Source organism: Puma concolor, chromosome B2 (genome assembly GCF_028749965.1).
Source record: "Puma concolor isolate L17-30 chromosome B2, mPumCon1.1.hap2, whole genome shotgun sequence".
Taxonomy (NCBI): Eukaryota; Metazoa; Chordata; class Mammalia; order Carnivora; family Felidae; genus Puma; species Puma concolor.
In genome coordinates, this window is record NC_141671.1 from 8,094,078 (window position 1) to 8,103,639 (window position 9,562).

Below are 9,562 nucleotides of genomic sequence, written 5' to 3' on the forward strand. Positions count from 1 at the left end.
TTCCCCTTTGACTAGATGCCAAAATGCTATTCATCTTTTAAAAACCCAACTGGAAAAAGTCTTCTCTGACCCCAGAGGATAATCACTTCCTCTCTGATGCCATCCTGCCATCACCACCTCCATCCCATTGTAGTGGGATTTGTTTATTATTATTACCATCCCCCTATTGTGAGTGGTAAGAGGTTTGCGGTTGAAAGACAGATATCTCATATATTTGGGTGACTCTGGACGAATCACTTCACTTCTGAGTCTCGACTTTTCCTTCCCTAAGATAAACGTAGATATCACCATCCCATTTCTCTCCGGTTGCTCTGAGGCTTGGCAGAGATCACATACGTGAGAGCATTTTATCAATTATAAAGTACTAACAAATTCTAGTTGGAGTAGATGAGGTTTTAAAGGTCTGTAATGGACCACACAAATAAGGAAAGAGATGTGACCTCTCACCATTCACCTAAACTGCTCTATCCCGCAAGACCGCCAATGAGCATCGACATCCCAAACGCCAAGCTCGGAGGCCTATTCTCAACTGTCATCTTGCTCAGTCTTGCAGCACCACTTGACGCAGATGATCTTGCCCTCCTGCTGGAGACACTTTCTTCACTGGGTTTCCACCTCAGCGGCAGCCTAGAATCACTATCCTTCGCTTGACCCTTCTCTTCTTCCCCACTCCTCAATCCGAAGGGCTCCGTATCTAGACCTCTTTTCTTCCTACAGTTACTCCCTTGGTGATCTCATCCAAGATCGTGGCTTCAAATGGCATCTCATGTCTTCCAGCTCACAAATTTGCATCTCTCGGTTCCTTCCCAGAAAACCAGACTCATGTATCAAACTGCCTCGATGCTTAAAACGTGTCTTAATGTGTCCCACTAAGCTCCTGGTCTCCTGGAAGCCAAGCCCGCACTTCATCTCGGTTCATGGGCATTTGGTCCATTCGGGCGCTCAGGTCAAAAATCTCAGAATCACATTTGACTCCCCTCCTCCTCTCCTACTTCCTATCCAACCGACCAGAAAATCCCCCAGCCAACATATCTCTAGAATTCAACCTCTTCTCGCCACACCTCCATGCTACCTGTACCAAGTTGACATCACCTCTTTATACCTGAAATAGGTTCCTGAACAGTCTTCCTGCTTCTTCTACCCTTTGTCCACTCTGGGTTTCTACTCACCTGAGTCACTCTATGTCACCATTAGTTACATCAGGTCAATCACTGTAAAACCCCTCAGTGGTACCCCATGCCCCTCCCTGAAAAAAGCCAAAGTCTTCATGATGGCCTTTGAGAACCATGTGATCTGCCCACCGTATTCCTATTTCCTCTCTGACCTCATCTCCCACCACCACCCCCTTTGCTCACTCCCCTCCAGCCGTTTATGCCTTCTTTGCTTTCTGTTGATCAAGCAGGCACCAGGCAGGCCTCCGGCGGAATGCTCTCCTACTGACCTCACACAGCTCATTCCTTCCCTTCCTTCTTATCATCCCTCAAGTGTCACCTTTTCCAGGGGGTCCTCCTCGGCCAACCCCCTGAAAATCGCAACCTCCTCTTTCCCACCCCCTCTCTCCTCTTTTCTGGTTTATTTTTCTCAACAGTAGCTGCCACCTTTCACACCTACTTTATCATTACTAGTAAAAGCTCTAAGAGTACACAGTTTTTTTGTTTTTTGTATCCTCAGTGTATAGAACAATGCTTGACATATACAAGGCACTGAATCAGTATTATTTAAAGAATGAATGAGGAAAGAATGAATGGCCAAAGTAGGTTTCACTGGCTCACGATCAATATATTCCTGTATCTTCAAATAAACACCTGTATCTTCAACAATAAAGAACAGAAATACCATCAAAGTTCTTAGAAATGGCTGGCATTTAACAATCAGCAAATGTGAGGCCACAAAGAAGAAACCAAAGTAAACTTGGGAACACCTAGTATACCTACAGAAACTCATAGCAAATAAATAAGTAGAAACGATAACTCAAAATACAACAAAAGGTTCAAGCCATTACCTCCTAGACTTATAAAGTTCAAAGTTAAATACATGCTTTTATATAGAACATGTAAAGGAGGGGCCCCTGGAGGGCTCAGTCAGTCGAGGGTACGGACTCTTGGTTTCAGCTCAAGTCATGATCTCACAGGTTCAAGCCCTGCATTGGGCTTCATGCTCACAGCGCTGGGCCTTCTTGGGATCCTCTTTGTCTTTCTCCCTGCCCTTCCCCCACTCTCTCAAAATAAATAAACTTAAAAAAAAAAGAAAATGTAAAGGAACTTATCCTTGTAAACTCTGTAATTACAATTTATTAGTAGTTGCTATATGAATGCTATCTGATGCTTAAAATCAATGTTGTCCACAAACAGAAAGTTTTGGATATATCTCAAAAGACACATTTTTCCATTTTAATATCAATTTATCCCATGTTTTCCTTAGTATTATCATTTCTAGGCAACTAGAGTTACAAATGAGAGGAAGCAATACCTTAACGGTCCCATCAGAAACATCCTAAGGGTAAATGAATATAATCTTCCTCAAACTAAATAATCACTCAGAGAAGGCAATGTGTCTTGCTAAATTACAGATCTCGAAAATGAAAATCCACGACTTTAAACGTTATTACACAATGATATGCTATGCTTCTAAGTGTTGTTTATACTAACAGAGTTTTTTTATTTAAGTAAGGACCATTCTATAAAAAGTAATGTGAGAAAATGTGCTAGAGTTCTCGATTTCCCCATCAAGAAACCACTGAACCATCACTTTCTATTACAGCTGAAAAGTGGATGAACAAAAATCTTAAAACTATATCTAGGTCTATTCATCAGTGATAGCATTGAAAATAGAGAATTTGAGTAAATTAATTCTAGAAACGTGTGATTATCTCCATTTACAGAAACTTGTGTAAGGAAATGGAAGAGCCACATATTCCAAGTTGAAGCCATAACCTTCAGCAATTTGCTTACACACGTAAGACTTTTAAGTAAGTGTTTGTTGAAGTGGATTCATCCACATTTAACTGATAAAAGAGGTAAACAGAACATATTTTCATTTTTTTTAATGTTTATTTGAGAGAGAGAGAGAGAGAGAGAGAGAGAGAGAGAGAGAGAGCACGAGCAGGGGAGGGGCAGAGAGAGAGGGAGACACAGAATCCGCAGCAGATTCCAGGCTCAGCACAGAGCCTGACGCGGGGCTCGACCTCACAAACCGCGAGATCATGAGCTGAGATGAAGTCGGACGCTCAACCAACTGAGCCACCCAGGAGCCCCGGTAGAACGTATTTTTAGAGAAAAACATTTGAGTATGTAAAATCTTCTTCTATCCCACTTGACTGATTATTTCAGTAAGTAGTTTTGGTTACTGTGGCTTGAAACTTGTAAGGCAGTCAATCAACAGAGAACATTGGAAGTATCAAGGCACCACTAATTCATTGTGAAAGGTAATAATAGTACCTCTTATTATATATATACAGGTCTTTATCCCTCTTTCAGTTTTTTTCTTACATATACGCTTTTAAAAAACATCTTCCCCACAATAACTCTATGGGATAAGTATTATGATCCCCACTTACCAGTGAGGAAACTGAGACCCAAGGAAATCAATATCCTGGCCAATGTATCACAGTGAGTAGTTACCTGGGCTGGGATTCAAACTCAGATCTGTTTCGTTCCAAGCCCATGTCTGAGCCCCTTTCAGGGTGGTCATTAGAACAAATTCAAACATACTCAGTTTAGACCTTTGTAATACTTCTGTAAAATACCTTCCGGGAAACAACATTGCATTCCTTATTCCCCCGAAAATATGCCGGCAGGTAACTTTTGTTTAAAAATGTTTGAGGACATCGGACATTTTCATCTAGCAAACTTTGCTGAAAGTATATTTTACTACAAATGTAAAGCGTATTTCCTGAATACTCCCTGAATTAAGCATTCATATGAAATAATTATTAATATATATGAAGTTTTCCATGTCAGTAAGTGTATTGTTCAACAATTTAAAAACAAACCTCATGAGAGATGATGCACCTTAATTACGAGAGCAACCAACAAATCACAAAATCTTAAAGCCAAAAGATTTCTTAAAGTTTCTTTAACCTAACCGTCATTTTTATTGGACAATAAACTAGAGCTTGCCCAAGTTTACATAACTAGAAAGAAGCAAATCACAATATTTTTTTTTTTTACTTACAGCAGGATGAAAAGATGTCCAATTCCCAATTAGCATCTCTGACCAGACCTTAACATTTCCCAATACAGTAATATATCAATGATATTCTCTATCTGTAGGATTTTAAACCACCTTGAACTTGAATCATTTTTGAGTATCAAATCCGACAACTTTTAAATCATTTCAAATCAACCTATTTTAAACAAAGAAAACTCTCGCTTTCCATCGCAAGCAACTGCTAAACAAGGAAATTAAATACTGTATCAAACTACTTTTTCTATTACCGACAGTATTTATGTGAACTTTTAACTGCTTCCTAACAGAGATTAACAAAAATGAATTGTAAGGACTTAAAAAGAAGGACTATAAGACTCTTAATGAACACTATAAAAACTTGATGTATACTATAAAGATTAAACAACTTTACCAGCCTCTGTTGTTATTACACAGTCAAGTTTCATTCTGATAGAACTTGTACTTAACAGTGACTCCCTGTCATTAATGCATCTATTTCTGGTCACTTTTGGATTTTTTTACCAAAATGAAATATCAAAGTAAAAGAGAAATATTGCAAACCACAAAAGTTCTGCAAATATATAAACACCCACTGCCATATTTAAAAACAAAATGGATCATAAATAAAATAGGACACGTGCTTATTGGACCCAGCATTGTTATATAACTTTCCTTAGTGACTTTATAACCCACATCCATTATGTGTGCTAACGTTGGAGAACACACTGTAAAATTAGAAAAGTTCCATCAGAAGTACCCAAATCATCATTCCAAATGAAATGAACCTACAAAAACCAGTTCAAAATGAGGAAATCCAAAGTCATAAATCACTTTGATCAGGCAACAGCTAGACAATTCTCTAATGGCAGAAGCACCAGCCCAGAAACAAATGCATGTAGAGTATTTTAAAAAAGCAACATACCTGCTTTGAGGCAGAGAATTCCCAGTGATCAAATTGTAGTAATCCACATAGGGAAGGCATCGTCAAAAAGCCTATCATCCTAAAGTTCAAGTAACTCCAAATGAAGAAGTCTGAAAACTTTCCATCCAGGAATAACTTGATGCTGTACTGGTACTTCCATAATGTTCACTGATAGAAAGATCCAGTAAGAACAATGCAGTATGGATGTCAATGCCCTGAATGATGCTTTCTAGATGCTGATGATAATAATTGCACCTATACAATTGAAATTAACTAATGTTAGTTTCCGAGTCATTCTACCTACTCAGTTTCTTAAAAAAAAAAAAAAAACAAAAAAAAAAAAACCGTAACCGCAGCCGTAATAGATTTCATATACAAAGTGTTGGCACTTAAATCATTTCTAGCTGCAAGTTTTAAATAATGGATATTCTATACAATACTATGCAAAATCATAACTTTGAGAAGTTACAATAGACTGTGTTTGGGTGTTTCCTCCAGCTATTAGCAGCCTACTCAGTTTGATGTTTCATTTGTCACGTCAAACCGAAAAGAAAAGGCGGGTGAGTTAAGTCCCAGGGTGTGAGGAAAACCTCCAACTCAGGGGTGGGGACAGGAGAGGAAAGTGGAGAAGGTGATAAGTTACCTTGGTATTTGGAAGGATCCCATAACACATACCTGAAGATAATGACCTAAATTTGCATTGTTGAATTCCAGAAGCCTGCTCCACCCATTCCTAATATCTGAGCGCATCCTAACAGCTAGCAGACACATCTGCCCACTTGCAACAAACTCCCAACGTTGTCCCTAAATGTCTACTCACCAAGGGACGGGACAGATAAACAACTTTTGTGGGGAAGTGGGATCGCGCTGAAGGCAATCTCAGAGTAATTAGAGGTGTTTACTAGCTGTAGAGTGGTCACCTCCCTCGAGCAGGAACCAACCTAGAAAGGCTGCAAAGTGCAGCTACTTGGGAGAGAAGTCAGGGAGCCTCCCTTTGCTTATAAATAATACAGAGGGAATCGGGCTGTGCGTCCACCCCGCAGAAGCAGCCACAGCCATCCTTGTTTTGGGCGGGCGTGGCAGACAGAAACAAAAGGTTAAAACACAAAAGGCTGGGCGGACTGCTGGGTCTGAGGAGCTTTGGGGGGGGGGGGGCTCCTGTTCCCCTTTCTATTCAAACACAATGAAATGGGGGCGGGGGGGGTAAATTGGAGAGATGATAGTGGCTGGATCTCGAGGACCGCATAGGTTATTCCGGGTGGGTCGTGGAACTGGAAAGGGCAGTCAGGATGGCCGACTCTTAACTAGTGGTCCAGGCCCCATCCCTCCATCCCTGTATCTCTGACAGTGGGAACCTGTGGCTTCCTCCACCCTACCCCAGCCCCGAAGAAAACTTTCTGAACTCTTACCTGTTTGCTCTAGACCCCCTTGGCCACCAACTCAAGAGTCCACTCCCCTGCAACCCACACCTCTTCTGCATTCTATTGTTGCAGCTTTCCTATTGTGCGTTGGAACTGCACAGCGCTCCGCAGACAATTAACTTATAAGCACCCCCCCCCCACCTCCTTGTCTCTCTCTTTTCCAAGACCCAAGTCAGGGCGGCGTTGGGCGGTGGGGAGGAGGGAGACTGGACGTGTCCCCATGCATTTCAGCAAGTTTACTCCGTTTGTGCGCAACTGGGAGAAAGCGAGGCAATGCCCCCCTTAGATACCCTTGCTCCCATCTCCACCCACCCCCTCAGCTTCTCCTGTTAATGAGAAGTGCCTGTCTGGCTGCTGCCTATTAAAAATCAACAAATAAAACAATTCTGTGCAAGTTCGCTAAAGAACAAAAGAGAAGGGAACAGAGAAAGGAGGTACAACTTACCAGCCAAACTTCGCCACCGGACTACGCCTCCGTCCTCGGAAGGGCGGGGAGCCGGGCGAGTTTGGGGGGGGGGGGGGTGGTAAACAAGACAACAATTTCCACTCACCTTCGTCCCCACCTCGTCGCACTGCCAAGGGACATTTCCCTTGCTGCAGTCCGCGAGGCGCTCGGACACTTTTGTGTGTGGCCCGACAGCGGAGAAAGTCGCGGCGGCAAAGTTGCGAGAGGGAGAGATACCCGGGCGTCCGGGGGAGAGGGGAGGAGAGAGTTCATCAGAGTTCCCCCTTTTGTTCCAAGTCCCGGAGCAGACAAAGAGGCGGCGAGCGGCGGCAGGTTTCTCCCTCTCACCCCTTCTTCCTCTCTCCCTCCCCTCCCCTCCCCGCCCCCTCCCTCTCCCCGCATCTCCCGCCCGGCTCGGGAACCTCCAAGGCGGCCGGGGCGGCTGCGTCCCCAGTTCCACGCAACTCTGTCCCGACCCTCTCCTCCCGCGACCTCGCTGGAAACTTTCCCCCCGGGAGACGCCGGGCCCGGGCCCCTCCCGCCCACCACCCTTTTATCCCCCGCCTTCCCGGCGCGCACGAGTCTACGGGGGGGAAAATCTCCAAAATCATTGTTTCCGGGGGACGCACCTCTTTGTTCGCACTTTCCCTGCCAATCAGTGTGAACAATCCACTTGGCATCGAGTTTCTGTCAGTTTCCCGGCGTCCCGGGAGACGAGATGCAAAGGGTAGGGGGTCAACCCCGTGAGATAAAGGCATTTACGCAATCGGAGGTGGGGCGCACCCCAGGCTTCTCCATCCCGGTTCCTCTACTCGGATTCACGGTCCTGCACCCAACACTCCCCGACAATTCCAAGGGGGGCCCCAAGCGTTTGTTGTTTGTTTTTTAACCTAGCCTACCCCACCCGCCCACCCCAGCGCTGTCCCTTAGGAGAGCCCTCTAATCCGCAGGACAAAGCCAGCTCGGGGTGCCCCCGGAGCCTCCACCCTTCGGGGTTACCTGTTGCTGCAGGCGCTGCACAACTCGGTCCAGGGACCCGGAGGGCGGGTTCCCACCTGGAGCATCGCGCCCACTTCCCAGACCCCGAACTTCCCCAACCTCAAAGCGCGACGGCGGGACTCTCGGGACGGCCCTGGAGCCCCGCGCTCCCCACCGGCTCCCTTCCCTCCTGCACAAGCTTCCTCGTCCCGAAGGTCAGGCTCGGGGGCCCTCGCCGCCTCCCCATCCTCTAGACCCCCTGGCGCGGTTTGTACCGTCCGAGCATCCCCTCTCTGCGTCCCCTCACCCGTTGCCTTCCCCCCGGCAATTCAGGTGTCTCGGGCCCGGCGCAATTGCAGACCCGTCCCCAGGCCCTTTACCAGTCGTCCCCCGGCTTCCAGAACCGGGGACCCCCTCCTCACCTCGCCCCATCCCTAGACCCTCAATCCCCACCACGGGCCGCCGCACTGGCTCTCTGGGGGACTCTGAGCAGCGCTAATTTTTCTTCTAGGTTTCACTAGAATTGAAGAGGAGGAAAGCCGAGAGGTGGGGGAAATGGGAGAGGATGGGGGGCCGCGTGGGGAAGCAGTTTCTGGGGCGAAGGAACAAGCCCCAAACATTCCAAAGCCGACACCCGCTCGTCTGGAGGCATCCGGCCCGTCGCGCACCTTTCCTCCCCCACCCCAGACGTGGGGTCTGGGCGGGTAGGTGAAGTTTGGGGGGATGGAAGGAGGTTTGGGGACTTGGGCGCAGGGTCGCCGTGGGGCTGGGGGCGAGGGGCCGCCCGAAGGAGGGCGCCGGGAGCCAAGAGCCCCTGCTGGGGCCGGAATGCCGCGGCTGGCGGTCCCGGTGCCCGCCCGGCGACTCCTCGCCAGGTCTTTCCCCCCGGAGCAGAACAAAGCCGCCGCGAGGAGCGCCTGTCCTCGCCTCCCCGCGTCCGCACCCCGCCCCGGGCCGCGCCTGCACGCGGCTCTCGGAAACTTTGCAACAACTTCCCCCAGAGTTAGCGCGCGCGGCGCGGGGGTCGGAGGCAGAAACGGGGACGGTCGCACCGGGGGGGGGGGGGGGGGACGGGAGATGCCCTCCTCCTCGTCCCCTCCGGGAAGGCGAGCGCGGCCGCGAGGTCGCAGCCCCGCGCGCTCGGCTGCCCACGGGGCCCGGGCGGCAGGAGCACGCGTCGTGCCCGGCTGCCTGGGGAGAACGAAACGAGTGTGTGCAGCCGGGGTGCGGGCGGCGCTGGGCCGCGGGGTCCCCAGCCAGGAGGCGGCACGCGGAGAAGCGGGCGCGGGGAAGGCGCCGGGCGGCGGCGTCAGGCCGGGGGGACGGGAGCGAGCGCCAGGGTGACTTCCCGCGCGCCCCGTCCCGCCCGGGGAGCCCAGCGGGCAGCCGCGAGGCCTCCCCACCTGCGGGCAGCGCGGGCACCTGTGCGCCCCGCTCACGCAGCCCCGCGCCCCGGGGGCCGCCGCTCGCCTGCTCCCAGCCCAGAAGCCTCGTCTTCGGTCAGGAATCCCCAACGCACCGCAGCTTCCCCCCCAACCCCCACCCCTCCCTGGCTCCAGTCCGGCACGTTTTTCCTCTTTGTTTAATTACGATGACTTCCAGAATTCTCTTTTTAGAAGTCTACCCCAC

General features: G+C 48.5%; 1 protein-coding gene across 9 annotated transcripts in view; it reads right to left on the minus strand.

Annotated features, from left to right (window-relative positions):
• Window positions 1–9,562, minus strand: part of LOC147580701 (uncharacterized) — a 550,245-nt gene that overhangs the window by 325,561 nt on the left and 215,122 nt on the right. For 5 of the 9 annotated variants that reach the window (XR_015251012.1, XR_015251013.1, XR_015251017.1 and 2 more), the window contains one exon: window positions 5,090–5,344. The gene's annotated coding sequence lies outside the window, so the exon portion shown is untranslated. Of the gene's footprint in view, window positions 1–5,089; window positions 5,345–6,955; window positions 7,304–7,584; window positions 7,837–9,562 lie in introns of those variants that run through there. The other 4 variants (XR_015251020.1, XR_015251016.1, XR_015251019.1 and 1 more) reach the window with 3 other exon arrangements.